The sequence below is a fragment of the Apostichopus japonicus genome, chromosome 18 (assembly GCF_037975245.1).
Source record: "Apostichopus japonicus isolate 1M-3 chromosome 18, ASM3797524v1, whole genome shotgun sequence".
Lineage (NCBI taxonomy): Eukaryota > Metazoa > Echinodermata > Holothuroidea > Aspidochirotida > Stichopodidae > Apostichopus > Apostichopus japonicus.
Window position 1 is genome coordinate 1,324,940 of NC_092578.1, and position 15,541 is coordinate 1,340,480.

The 15,541-nt window shown below is 37.4% G+C and overlaps 1 protein-coding gene across 9 annotated transcripts in view; it reads right to left on the minus strand.

Annotated features, from left to right (window-relative positions):
• LOC139958816 (unconventional myosin-X-like) overlaps positions 1-13,804 on the minus strand; it is a 93,955-nt gene extending 80,151 nt beyond the window's left edge. For 5 of the 9 annotated variants that reach the window (XM_071956177.1, XM_071956174.1, XM_071956176.1 and 2 more), the window contains exon 1: positions 13,593-13,803. The gene's annotated coding sequence lies outside the window, so the exon portion shown is untranslated. Of the gene's footprint in view, positions 1-13,592 lie in introns of all 9 variants that reach the window. The other 4 variants (XM_071956172.1, XM_071956167.1, XM_071956171.1 and 1 more) reach the window with 2 other exon arrangements.
• Positions 13,805-15,541: the final 1,737 nt, after the last annotated feature.

Below are 15,541 nucleotides of genomic sequence, written 5' to 3' on the forward strand. Positions count from 1 at the left end.
TTACTAAATACTTCATGAATAGCCAACAATCCTTCTGCTACATGTCCACAAAGCAACTTGTTTTCAATGAAAGAAACCAACTGAAACGGAGTCAAAGAACCAGAACAGACATGAAGTCAAAATTCCAAGTTTACTGACTTTGAACCTAATTTCCCAATTCATGTAAACAGATGGGAGTGCAAATTTCATTTAAGGCCACACAGCACTTGATAGCTGAGCAGCAGGGAGAAGGAATTTCAATCTAATATGTGACATAATTTACAACATAAATTTACAATTTTTTTTTAGTTTTATTTATCCGCATATCCGATTAGAATCTCCCGATTCATCTTCCATAAACTCATAAATATTTCTGATGAGGGCATATGGATCGACCAAATATGAAGATCCCTGGCAATAAAGAGATGCAGTGATGCCAATCCGAGCGGATACTGCGGTAATCAATCAAGATCTCTTCATAATGTGCTAGATTCTTCCATTAAATCAATAACCGAGGCTCAGGTTATGCGTCGCCGTTGGAAATGAGTGCATCTGATTGCTTAGGGCAGACTTCAGGCTCAAACTAGTACTGTCAATAGGCACATGGGGTGCTCTATTTAAGACATATGGTATGTTTAAAACAAATTTTCAATAAACACATTTTAACATGCTTATACGATGGTAGCCAAAAGTAAAAATAAAAGTAGGTTTATCCATTTTCTTCTTCTTCTTTTTTTCAACTTCAACATGTTACATGTACTGAAGAAAAAAGATGGGTAGACGACAGTGTTGAAATATCTATCTGTTATATAAGTGACATATGATGAAGAAGAAATGACTCTGTATTTGGAAACTAATGCAACACTATGTAGTTATAGAATATAGAAGGATGTCAAAAGTTATTGAAAAACAAGTAATTTCAATCAAATTTTCACCAATCACACACACTTCTTTTCTAATATGTGACCCTCACTAACCCCTATCGACTAAGCAAGAAAGGAGAGTTATACTGCAGCAGACTTTACCAATCCCTATTTCGGGACAGCGTTTGATAGCATTTGTACCTCTACAACTGTCTTCTTGTTCTTTCTTCTTCTTCTCCTTTTTCTCCCCTCTCCACTCATTCCCCCCCCCCCCCAACACCCCATTTCCTTTTTCTCTAACAAAATTACACTAAATGGAAATACTTGCTTGCTAAAAACTGTACATTTTTCAACTTTAAAAGGAAGGATGTCTACATGTAATACAAACAAATTCAACACTTTTCTCAACTTTTTAGCAAGATGACTAACAATCGATAATGGAAGCTTCCTCCATCGAAGACAAAAACAATCTCTCTGAATAAACTTTACCTTAGCTTGTTGTTGCGCTAAGATCATTAAGAAAACAACACCCATCATCCTGTATTGTCTTCCAAATTAATAACAGAACTTCCTGTAGTTTTCAGGGTATAACGTTTGCACTAACTGTTGTAATAACTTTCCATGCTTAACTGTATATCCTACAGTACTGTACACATGTTGCCACCCTTCTCCAATATATGAACATACACATGAATTGCATTGACACCTTTACTGTTTAGTTTATTGCATTCACTCAAGAGGGGGAGTAGTTTCTTTGTGTGAGAATAAAGGAATCCATGATTATGGAGAAATACTAAAGAATACCAAACACAACAGCTCTGACAAAACTGAGTCTCTAGGGAGCTATTATTATCTCAATAGATACTCTTTGTTCTAAGACCATCTGTTTGGTTTCTAGATATATATAATAAGGACACACATGCATGACAACAATGCAACAAACTTTCTTTGTTTCCTTTTGGATAATATATGGACTGATACTGTACACTGTTGGGAACTAATGCAATCTACCTTGGTGAAACATACAAGGTTCAGCATCAACGTAAAAGCACTGCAGATAAACAATGTTCAGCCAGGGAGCTGCTACTGTAAGTAGCAGCTCCCTGGTTCAGCTATGTCATCAAGATGTATGACACCATGGATAACAACTTTACATTACACAGAACGGTCTTCCCCAAAATATCGGGTTCAGTTTGGAGCTGTTATGTTGTCCCCATTACACTGTTAATCCAAAAGACATTTTCCTTGCAATAACTGAATATTTAGCAAGAAACAAGAACAAGCCAATCTGTTGGATCAACATGTTGGCTACTTCGTGACTCTTATAAACTCTTATAAACTCATAAAATGTTATCAAATTCAAAAGGTTAACCTTCTTGGTTCTGTGTGTAACAGGCCCCACAGTGATGCTGATTAATTCAAGTGGGACCATTTATTTATAAGTATATATGGAATAAACCAGGCTACCTCATTGCCACATCACATGTATCCTTCCTGTTTGTCACTTTAAATACAGCATAAAAGGTACCTAATGTATACCATGGTACTTATTCCATTTATTTCTTAATTTGACCGGGGAAGTGACTAATCACTTAAAGGGTGTGAAGACTCGCACAAAAAGAAATGTCTAATGCTGGTAATCTGACCCAGTTTCGAATGAGGTGTAACAGAAGTGTTAGACACCAACATCGATCCCAGAAAATACACACACAGCTTGCTACCGTCGGTAATTAGACACTAGGGTACAGTCAGTACATACAGCTGCGATCAATACCCACAGCACTGTGTATAAACGATACAGCGATGGACATCTCAGGTCCAGCTAAATATAACAAGGTATCACGTTTCATTACTGTCTGCATTTTGTAGCTGCACGAACAAAACGTCACTTACAGGCTACAGAAATTTAACTTTTTCAGATGGCCACACACGGTTTGGGGCGAGTCTTTAATGCCTTTAAGGTGTACAGTGCTAAAAAGGTTACCAGTTCCCTCTAGACATGGTACAGGGAAAATGCTAATGTTGTGAGGAGACAGGTAAGTAAGGAAGCTAAATAAATTTCACATTTCAAATAAAATTTCTTAATCCCTGTTTCTTAACTAGAATTATGAAACAAAGGACAAGAAAAAGCTAACAACACATGCTGGGTATAGGTGACAGAACACTTAAATAGCTACTTCATACTGGTCACCTAGTGTACACGATGAACTAGTATACTGGTTACACAGAGCCAATCCATAGTGATGCTTCCCAGCAAAAGCTGGATTGTAAATCAATTAAAAGCCCAAACTCCCTCAGGCAGGCTTTACCCTTATCATTATCAAGCCTTTGTCTGGACTCTATTTCCTTTAACTTAATTAATCGTCACAGGAATAACCTCAGACTGACCATTGACCAATGGATCTCATTTAAAATGGTTTACAACACATGCAATTTAAGGAAGTAACTTTTTAATCATACAAAGTGAATAATCTTAACAAAGGAATCCAAGGAAAGGGCAAAGTACTTCACGTAAAACAATTTGTTATTTAGGGAAACATTGAATAGAATATGCAACTATTGACATATTTTGAAGTTCAATAGGAAGTGGAAAGAACCTTAGCTTCCTCAATAAAGTTTATCGGTTTTATAATATAACATCTCTGGAGCGTAGCATTATGATGAAAATGAAATATCCCTGATAAATTATACTTTGGATACATAATACCAATAAGCATATATTATGATTATGGATGTAATATATATTTCTCTTTATAACAAATTATTTTGTGTTATGTAAATTTAATATCATATTTTTAATACAGTGATATGTAACAATACACAATATTATTAGGAATAGTGCTTTAAAATGTACAATATTCAGGACGTATCCAGAGTATCAATTCCACAATTATAAATTTGTAAAGTTATAAATACAACTAAGATAAAACACTGAATACAATGCTCAGTAAAACAGTTGAGTGATGGAGGTGTAGTGAGGGGGTAGGGGGTTACTCTATCTGGCAACACACCTTACATTGTTTACATAAGATCTAAACTTTTTAATAATCTACTGTATTTATGATACACAGGTACAGTCCATATATGATTCATTCATTTCCTTCTACTGTACATGCTACCCCCTTATTCTACCCTCCTGATCCTCACAATCCCCTTGGGCCCTCCCTCTTCACTGGTTTCCTTAGTCTGGTCCATTATCTCTTTGGCAGTATGCCCAACATGACTATAGATGTCATTACCAGTGCATCCAATTTAAGAGAGTTAATCAAATTACCATGTCTGAATCATGGATGTAACATGCTATATACTTCACTACTGTACCAATCTTTCAACACTCGTGCACTTTCCCGTGTGTAACATTGGATACGGTACTATTCGACTCTCTGGGTAATTATTAACCCACTTATGTCCACCCTGTCATCTACGGTTTACTTAAAATTTCATTAGGCAGAGCTTCAAGTCCGTCCAGTGCCGAGTCCTTCCCCATATGCTGCGATTCTGTCAGGAGAATTGATCTGGAATCTCAGGTTCCACTGATGAGATGATGATGAAGTTATGATTCATCCTCCTACGTTGATGCAAGCTCTCCTCTTGGACTTTACGTATTCATACAGGTGAGTACAAGACTGAGTGGAGGAAGATGTGTACAGTTCATGTCAGACCTGTACTAGAGCCAGGCAAATGATCTTCTAAACAACACGCCACACAACAATTAAAACCTCTGACAATTTTCATACCAAAACGACTTCAGAATAATGTGAATGTGAGTAACCAGAAAGTGCTGCATAGTGTACATGTAGGTGGACCACTACTCAAAGGTAGATTAGGTGTGAAATACGAGTAAAAGACAGGTACCTAGGAGGCTAGGAACAGACTTTAAGTAACTCTACATAATCTATGCATAATTTAAGTTACCAGAATGCAATCCATTGATTTGCTAGATCAGAAATAAGGTTTGTAGAGGTAGTTGACAAATTTTGTCTAAAAGCTAGCTCGACTTGGCTAAAGTGACTCTCTTATCTGTCTGCATTTTTTAATTTAAAAATATAAACCGTCTTTGGATAAAAAAAAAGTTTCAATTTATCATATTTACCGACAAATATATCAGTAAAATTTTCTAGAATTGTAATTTTTCTGACTGGTTTGCAAGATTAATTTGTCTAATATAACTTTTGAAAAGTCCACTTGACATATTAGTACTATACACAAATACAGTACAAATATAGTATATAAATTTAAAAATTTATTGACAAATATAGTACCAAAAAGCAAAAAGGGACCTATGTTTGTACAGATTTAGATCAGTTTAATCGAAAAGCTCATTAGTCTCCTCACAACCTTATAATTAATTGCTTTACCATGCCTAGAGCCATCAGGTAATGTGTTGCACCATCCTTCATTAGTGACCAGTCACCTCCGGGTCAACTAGCCTACTTTCATTCTAACACCTCAATTTGTTTTTTTAAATACATGCATCATATCATATGGTTGTAATTTCCAGGACTAATAATTTTTACTATTTCTTACTTTTACGTTTTACTAACACTATGTATGATGTGTACATAAACCCAGCCAATGCATGATAAAACACTCTCCTTCTGGGGCTCTGCACCTCCTCATGATTAATCAGGTTTCACAAATTTCTTGGTGTTTCCTCCCTTGCCTGAAATTCAATGTATCACGTTTGCCACAGACTCTACTCTCATATCAAAGTATGTACATCCAGACACAAACTAATGTTATCTTTCTATGTCAATGTTTTCAGGCCTGATAACCATTCAAGCCAGAATGACTCACAGAGACTATATTTGTGTTCAATTTTCTGATTCAGTGAACAAAGCAGAAGACAAACACACCATGTATGGTATACTGCATTGATATTAAAGGAAAGTAGTCAAAGTACTGATTATCCGCAGGAAGAATATGTCCAATATTTAATAATATTAAGTCTATCAAGTTCATATAGGGGTAGTCGGTGTGACAATTTTATTTCACCCTGCAATGGTTTGGAATTGTGCTGTCTATTTGCAATAGCTTTGTCACAATCTGCAGGTAGAAACCTGCTCACCTAAATCAAATGCAGGTATTGCATATAAAACAGTAAAGTCCACCAAAATCACACCAAGAAAATTGACAGACTTACACTTAAATTTAAAGGGTGTCAACATTTTATGTGTTACAATTACTTGCACGTGATTAATGTCTGAATTAAATTGCGATACTTAATTTGCTAATTTGTAGACTAGGAAGTTTGGAGAGCTTTTTACAAGTCAACTTATGAAATAACTAAAAGGAATAGTGTAATACACTAGTTACAGTACATTTAGATGGTTGAGGCAATTAATAACCCAAAACTCCCTCCATTGCAGGCATGTAGCCAAGGGGGGCGAAGAGGGCAGCTGTCCCCCCCCCCACTGAGCATATTTTTTTTTTAATGTTTTTATGATATCGCTAGTAATTTCAAAGTGAAAATGCTAAGATGCAATTACAAGGCCTGGGAAGTGCCATTTCCAGCGATCTGGGAGGCATTTTCAGCCAAAATTTTCTTGTGCACTTCGCGCCAACTCATGCTGGCGCTACGCTTAGATAGTTTGCAATGCCATATCTACGGCTCTGAATGTTTGCCTACAGTTTCCCCCCTCCCTTGGCAAATTCCTCGCTACACGCCTGCTCCATTGGGTATTTAATACCCATGTTACTTACCTGTCTCGACTCCACTATCGCACTTTCCCATCTACCTAATAACTGCAATAGTAGAGATGTGACTGGTCAGAGATGAGTGCAGTAAATTAGGAGTGTTAGGAGTGAGGAGTGAGTGAGGAGTGAGGAGAGTTAGGAAATTAGGAGTGTTAGCTCAGTGGTTAATGCCGGTGCCTTTCAATCATAAGGTCCCCCGGTTCGAGTCACTCCCAGATTGATGTATGTCGTCTAGTTACAGAGTTGTTGACAATTGACAATTCATTATCATGGACGTTAAATATGAATGTAAGATACTGACTTCGGTCAGCTTGCGGCTTTGATAAGCCAATGAGGCTTCTTCGCGAGTTCCTGCTTGCAGGAAGGTCTAAAATACATAAATACAGGACATTTCACTCGAACTAATAATATATAAAATGTATACCAGAACTATCTTCTTTCCTGTCATAATTCTGGGATGGCGTAGAATACACTGGACTTCAACCATCGCTACAAAACAAACCACTTCTTCATGTGGGTTGCCATGACAATATAAACTACCCACTATTCCCCACAACTTCCTGCTGTCACACATTCCTTCCTCCTAACCCGGAATATGTTACATACAACAAGAGCAGAACTTCCTTTAATCGAACTTTAACATATAAAACAGTAAACAGTCACAATGTGCAGTGCAGTAATACATGTACAACACACTTTGCCCTTTGTTGTTTGCACAAGCACAACACATATTGGCAAGTGCGTTGTGTTTGATGACCAATTATCCAGTCATTTTTAACCAAACTCACCACATATTACTCACATCGCAATTACAACTGATCAAAAGAACACCATTTTAATTTTTTTTTTCAATTCCCGAAAAAATGGTGTTCATAATGTACTGGATTGATTGAATTTTAAATCTGATTCTATAAATTTTGTTGCCAGATACTTTTTTGTTATATTAATCACATGCAATATGCAAATTTAGTGGACACATTCAAAAGGTTCTACTAGTTGAATTATTCTTTCTTGAGTGAAACTAGAACATTGACGTTAGAACAACATTACTATGGAATTTTAACATAGAATCCTCTAAAAAAATAACTAATAAATTGCAATTCAAATCCCTGGGCTAAATACTAAACCAGCATCTTAACATAACATAGAGTAACATTAACATCATTAACATATGAGATCAGGATGACCTTGTTGAACAACTCATCAAAACAATGCAAAAATCAAATTTCCCTAAGGAAAATATCAAATTTTGATGTTACAGCATTAATAAAAATAATGAAGTTTATATCCATATCACAGAACCACTGATGCATGCATTTTTTGTTCAGCTTTTTATTATTTTATAGTTTTTGAACATAATTCACTACTTCATGTAGTTTGATTGAAAGGAATGATGTTTTGAGAATGTTTTAAATATCACAGTTATTATAAATGATCATTTCCGATCACTTTCACTGTCACTCATGAAAATCTCAACAAAACTAAGTACAAACTGCAAAGCTTTTATTACGGAGTTATCATGCTTTAATGCAATCTTTATAAGGCCCACAGTTTTCTTTACTAGTTAATACAGATATAAAAGCACTTGGTGATATATCGGACCAATTTCTATTGTTAGATCAATTCTTCTACAATGACAGTATATCCTGAACTTTTCTGACATCACTATTAATTTACAATGTTCGTTAGGTAACTATTTTTCAACTGACCGCAAGTGGTCGGTCAGGAATCGCTCGATTGGTGTAAGTACTCAAAGGTTACCAGATGGTAACAAAACAGTTGTGTAAGATCAGTAGGGATCATGTAAGTTTAATTTCTCATTCACTGGTTCTCAAGTAGACAGTGACTTAATTATGATAAATTGTATCTTGAGCGAGACAGCATAGTACTGTATCTAGATGTTCTTACACTGATCTCAGAGAACCACATCTTAGGCTAATATTGTGCAGGGTTAGTCATTACGATCCACCAGTATTTTTAATGCAATCATTTCACTTTGAAATCCTTTCCTCACGGAAGGAAATTATCCTTGAATATGGGAGGGAAAATGATGCACCTCTGTAAACATTTGAACAGGATGACACACCTAAACTCACCTGTTAACCTTTATATACAAACAGTAATGCTTATTTATTATATATATATATAGAAAGAGAGAGAGAGAGCAGATCACACATTAATACAGGAGTGAAAAAAACATGCATTAAATTTGCTCTATCCCAAGAAGTTCCCCTTACCATGAAAACTAGATTAATGCACATGAAGAAACACTAATAGTACAAAGAAGAATCTGTACTATGATGCCATAGGTGGGAAGTCAATTGGGGTGGGGGGAGGGGGATGTTACTGATTTTTGTATGGTTGGTAGACTGATGCGCATACTCAGAGATGATTCTAGTAAAGCCTTGTTCACATTTGAGAACACAATGATAACCTGACCCTGCAAAGGGCGATCAGGATCATAGTGAAGACCGCTGGTGTACTCAGGATCTGACCCCTCAATAGTAATCTCCATTTCGGGGGGGGGGGATCCTGACCACACAAGGGCGATCAAGACTGTAGCGTGGATGCTCGGGAACCAAGTGACCCGAAATCTCTGGATATTTGACCTTGTCACTTCCATGAAGTGGGTCTGTGGCGGTGCAGTGCTAAAATGAATACCAAGTTTCGTAGGCTACAGTAGGTCGATTTGAGTGCATAAATGTAGAAAATGGAGACAGGTAAGAGATGAGTGAAGTAAATATTGATAATCTAAATAGCATGATAATGATATATAAGAAACACTGAGGCAAAAACAAACCCCTCATCTCACCCCCCCCCCCCCCCCGAGAGTTAAATATTCTAATTGCTTTAAATGCCAGGATGGCAGCTCACTCTCTCACCCTTACACTAATTATTGGCCCTCTTCCTAAATGACTGACACATCCTTCTCAATTCTGACATAAAGAACCAGTCTTCCTTTCAAAGACGTCTCAACCACAATATGTCCGCAAAGTTCATTTACCCACAGTATAGCAAATACATTACCATAAATTTAAGATAAGTTGAGAAATCTTGTTACAGATGACATCGTGACAGCTCTGCGCAATCATTTGAGATCTCCCAGTCATGCAATACCAAGTTACACAGTATTGGTCATAAATATAAGAGCTATGAAATGACTATACACCTGATGAAATATCTTGACAAACTGACAGGCAGAAGATCAACCAGTTCTACAAAGATTGATGCTGTTAACGTACTGTACATTCCAGCGGGATGCCTCAACTGCATTTTCAACATGCTGAGAATATCCATTATTAGCATGGCTAATTTGCCATTTTATTTCTTTGCAATAAGATATTTTCATTAGGCAGGATATTAACAAGAGACCAAAGTCAGCTCTTAAAAGCTCTCAATGACTACAAACTCAGCTGTGCCTTCAGGAGGTCAATTTATGATTTACAATTTCCCTGGTCATCAAAATATCCACCAGCGTGTACACAGGGTGCTGCCAAAATATATAGTGGCACATTTGGCAGATGGGTCATCTCTGACATATATATTGTAGTTTTGTGTTTCAAGTTTTTTATGGTGAGTCTGTGTAATGTGCAGAATATACGGCAAAGAAAGGCCAATAAAGGAGGTCCTGTTTACACTTAAAATCATTTCGGAGAATGGCATACTGTACATAGTAAACTGGTATACCACCATGTAAATTCCAGCCTTGATTTATAATTATAATTTTTGTGTACAGTATGGTGCAGAGAGGCAAACTTCAAATGCTTGAAATAATTTTCTAGCTGTTGCTAACTGAATTCATGTTCCACACCTGCCTATCTTGGTATTCTGCATGCCAAGAGTCCGAATGGTGCCTTAAAACATTTCCAATTTGACCATCCCTATACAAACAGCAGGTGATAAATTTTATTAAAGTTCCAAATTCCCACAAAGGATGCTAGTCTTACTTTGTGGAACCTTCTACAAAATTCATATTCCAAATTTGAAGCCACAATGCAAATAGAAACATGTAAAACACTTCTTGATATTCATACAAGAGAGTGTGAGTCACACACTAAACTAATAACCATAGTGTAACAGGTCACAATCTTCAGTGTGTCAGCACTACTCCATCTTTTCATTACATCCTTTTCTTCCTATCATTGTCATTATTAGATCCAGTGTATTAGCCACGTGGGCCTGAGGCAATTTGTAAATTAAAACCTGATATGGCAACAAGTAAAAGTCCAATATTTACAGGTAAAAGCAGCCCAGATACAAGCATGCCCAGTACACAACAGCAGGATTGTTCACAAAATATTTCAAATTGACTCTTGATGTGTTCAACACTATGTTTAAGGGATCACCACTATACCAATAGTTATGTGTTTGAAAGAATGGTTTGGGAGATCCTATTTTATGAATGATGCCCACATGTATGCACAGTATGTGTAAAATATTTCCACCTGACATGTAATTTATGCAGCCATAACAAGTCTATACAACCTAATCCTGATAGACACTTTTCATCATATTTGATTCCAAATAAGTTAAGAAACCAACTACAGTACCCTGCAAAATTATATTTTTTTAAATATCCTAAGGGCTAAAAACTTCAATCACATTTATCAAATAACCATAATCCCACTGTTTTGTATAAAAAAACAGTCTGTTAAGTATGACAAGTGATTATGAAAGGTATACCAAATACTGTAGATCCTTGACAAATGCAAACACTGTGGTACTTAACTATCAATAAGAATTCACACAAGATTTCAATGCCTGTGTGTCACAAAATTTGAACAGTGTAGTTCTTGGTTGGTTAAACATTATGGGCTCAAGAACATTCTTACCAGCTATCTCCAGGGTCAGGCAAACTTTGCTAAGTATTATACACAGGCACGTAGCCAAGGGGGGGGCGAAGGGGGCAGCCGCCCCCCCCTTGAGCATATTTTTTTATTATTTTTTAATGTTTTTATGATATCGCAAGTATTTTCAAAAGAGAAAATACTAAGATGCAACTTACAAGGCCTGGGAAGTGCCATTTCCAGCAATCTGGGAGGCATTTTCAGCCAAAATTTTCTTGTACACTTCACGCCAACCATGGTGGCGCTACGCTTAGATAGTTTGCAATGCCGAATTTACAGTTTCGCCTCTCCCTTGGCATATTCCTGGCTACGCGCCTGATTATACATACAAAGTATGGATTCAACTTTCTCTCCTTGTGGCTATCACCAGGATCATACAAACTTGGCACCTAATGTAACTCTAACACAGACTGGAGAAAGGTTGTATCAACATATGACTACTAAACACTAACTGTTAATTTATCAGTTTATTTATGTATAACATTGTGAGCTACTTCAAGGTATTAATACTTAATGTTTACATTTGCTTAAGGGATGCATAAATTGAACCAAGCTCTTATTAATGACAACAAAGAAAGTTTGACTGAGAAAATATCAATGTACTGTTCGCTTGCATTTGGATTAGTATGTACTTATTTGGCCTGTGAGCAATTATTCTTTGTGAGATTTTGAACAATTTTGAGTTTTTGAGTTTATGAGACACACATATGTTGTCATTCTATTCTTTACTAAGTTTAAGCTGGTCAGCTGGTTATTTAATCAGAATGTGACCCTGAATTATGGAAACAATAACTCTAAATATTCTGATCCGATTCTTCAGCAAAAACTTGATATCGCCAAAACTAATTATTAATAAATGAAAAAAAATATTGTCACACCTTTAAAAACTGCATGTGGATGAATGCTTTGCCCATAAGTCAGTTGTTTATGCCTATAGACTTAGCAGACCTGGGATACTACCTCACAACCCCAGGGGTTGCTTGGACCGTAGGTTAAGAAACATTTCTACCAATGCACTACATGGTCAGGGATGCAACCACTTATAATTCTGGGGGGGCTAAAGACCCCACCATAAATCAGTGAGGGCATTCCACTACAGTGAGGGCTCATATCCCACTAATGGGAGCCCTGGCTCATATCCCACTACAGTGAGGACTCATTCCCCAATATAGGGAGGGCTCATCCCCACTTCAGGGAGGAGACACCCCTCCTCATAGACTCTTCCTTTGGACAACTTAACATTCTTAGCTTCCCCACCCCACCCCACCCCCCCCCCCCCTCATATTGAAAACTTGAAAGGTGGTTGCCCTCTGGCTGTTAGTACTAAGAATAGACATACAATGACATGCCATTGATAGTTTTCTATTAGTAACACTAACACAGCATTTGGATGTAGACTTTGTAAAAAGCAATTGTCTGTATTCTCATACTTTATTTATGTTGACCTTGTTGCAATCAAGTTATCCATATTCCACTGTTAAGACAAAGCTTGGCATAGTGTAACATATTAAACAATGATCTGGGTAAAGTAGATATTTACTTTCCCTAAAACTAAAAGGGCATTAATTGAGCAAGAGGTATTCAATTAACACAGCAAATGTCTACTTAGAGACTGAGTATCACATGGCTTGGTAATAATTATGCCCAATTACAACCCACCTAAATATTTTTAATATTCAAAGTACATGTCAAATATGTAAACAAGATATTGTCTCACTAATTTTACATTTAATTACAACAGCAAATTTTCTTTTCCACACAAGTGCAAAATTCTTTTCATAGTCATATGCATAGCCTAACTTTACTGAGCTTAGGCCTACGGCCTCGATCTGTCCCTAACATGGACCCGGAAGTGGCCGTAATTCCCATGACCAATACGATACGGCCTATGTAGTTTTTGAAAGCTACGTGTTTTCCGCGCAATAATGATTTCGGAAAATTTAAATTCCTAATTTAATAATGAGTAGATTACGCAACTACCTTGTGCATTGTCCATCAGAAACAGGTTTTAGTGCACTTTTCACTCCACTTTTGCCTAACGTTAAGCTACAGTCAACAACTAACTGCTCGTCATTTCTAAGGGACGGTCAACTCCCTAAACCACTTGTAAAGCCTAGCTTCGATGATGAGCAGACGACACCTATAATTCATAAATAAATTTAAACAAATATCAAAAAGAAGTTCAAACACAAAGTTGTAATCCTACCTTGCCATAGCTTTTCCCAGCAAAATATCCAACACATTTAACAGTTAAGAGTTGAAAGAATAATCCTTTTTAACTTTCGAGTGTACCTGCTACTACTAGTCTACCTAATCGGTCACAAAACAACAAATGAACGTGCCATGGTACTGAACTCATTGACATTCAACACAACTCAGTACTCCACACAATGCACACAACAGCACATACTGTAGCAGCGCCGTCGACCTCAAGTTTGACTTCACAGCTGTTCTATTGGTTTAGTGCACTGTGTGTGTGGGGTGCATTTTCTAGAATGTTTGGGTCAAATTAAGATGCGGTTAATAGTATAATCGTATGTGGGGTTTTGTCAATGAAACACGAAAAGGAAATTTTGAGAGCATATCCATTTCACGCTTTACATTTTCCAAGGCGCTCGGAAACATTTCAAGAGTTTCAAGTTATCACATTCGCCAGACAAGAAGAGGGAGGGGAGGGTCGAATTTAGAAGGCGTAATACCCCCCCCCCCCGCCCAACATTTTATAAATGTGTCCCTTTGGCTCAAAAGTTGACTTACTTTGCACAGTCGGGCTTGATTTGACTGCCCAAACCCTCTCCACCTCACGGTCTCGGAATATAGCACTATTATTATAGGGCAATCAGTGGAAGTAAAGATATGAAATAGGCCTATTTTTGTACCATATGAAATTGACATTTTTATTGACATCATTTTAATTTGATTCAGTCCGCAGAGAGTCGAGGTAGTTTCTATGGTCAGACAAATCAAATGTTTCACCAACTGTCCAAAAGCATCGGATTACCAATGATGGTGAAACGAAGAAAAACATGTAAAAAGCAATGATTTCGTACAAAACAATTCCTTTAATCAGCATTAATCACAACCAAATATGAAAATTGGAAAACTTAGATAACTTTCGTCCACAGTAAAAAATGGCAAACTTCAAGTAATATTTCACAAAATGCATGTCTTTTCTTTGTTCTTCTGAACAATGATAAGAAAAATGTATAATTAATGGCGATATTCTAACATATGTTTATTCAGGTTAGTAATTTCAAAAGGTTTGGAAGCCGCCGTCTTAATAGTGTGGCGCTCTTGCTAATCAAGTGAAATGAGTAAACCATCTTTGTAAATGTCATACCAAGCTGTGTCCCGTATATATGACTACCGAACGATCTTTTATCAAAGATGTACATCGAATCGATATTCTCCAGTTATCGCAGAGTTATCCAAAACTATTCCAAAAATCCATGTTTTCATTTTCCCCTGCCCTCTCCGCGAACTCCAAATAGGGTTCTATCCTTATCAATTTTTACGGGTTTTATGTAAACCTGCCTTACACGGTTCGTGAATACTAGAATCACTTTGGGCTTGATTTTGCCCACCAGTCAGTGGCGGAGCGTCCATACAGTCGGAGGGGGCGGATGCCCCCCCCCCCCTGACGGACTCAAATGGACTGCTGGCGCCCTTTTCAGCTTTCTACCACTTTTTACTTATTCGCGCTTATAGACTTTTTTATTGCCCTCTCATCTACCGATTGACATTTGTCACATTTTGTTGGTGTAATTTTCTGACAAAATGGTGATGACACCTATTTATTCTTCGTTTGTCTGCAAATTAGCAAGGCCCGGAAAGGGTCATTCCGGCGATCTAGGGAGTATCTTTACTCAAAAAATTTCTGCACGCTCCGCGCCAACCTGTGGTGGCACTCCGCTTAGATAGTGTCAAAAGCGCCCCTACGGATCATTCTCGCCCCCCCCTGACCAATACACCTAGCTCCGCCACTGCCACCAGTGGTCTACTTTCTGAACGTTTGCCACTTACTGACGATGTAGGTCATAACCGCCCCCCCCCCATCCCCCAGTATGCACGCCACTCACTAGAGAACACAATTTACATTTGCTCAAGCTTCCTGAGGGGTTCGCCCCATAGTTTTCTTTAAAAAAAAAACAGCCA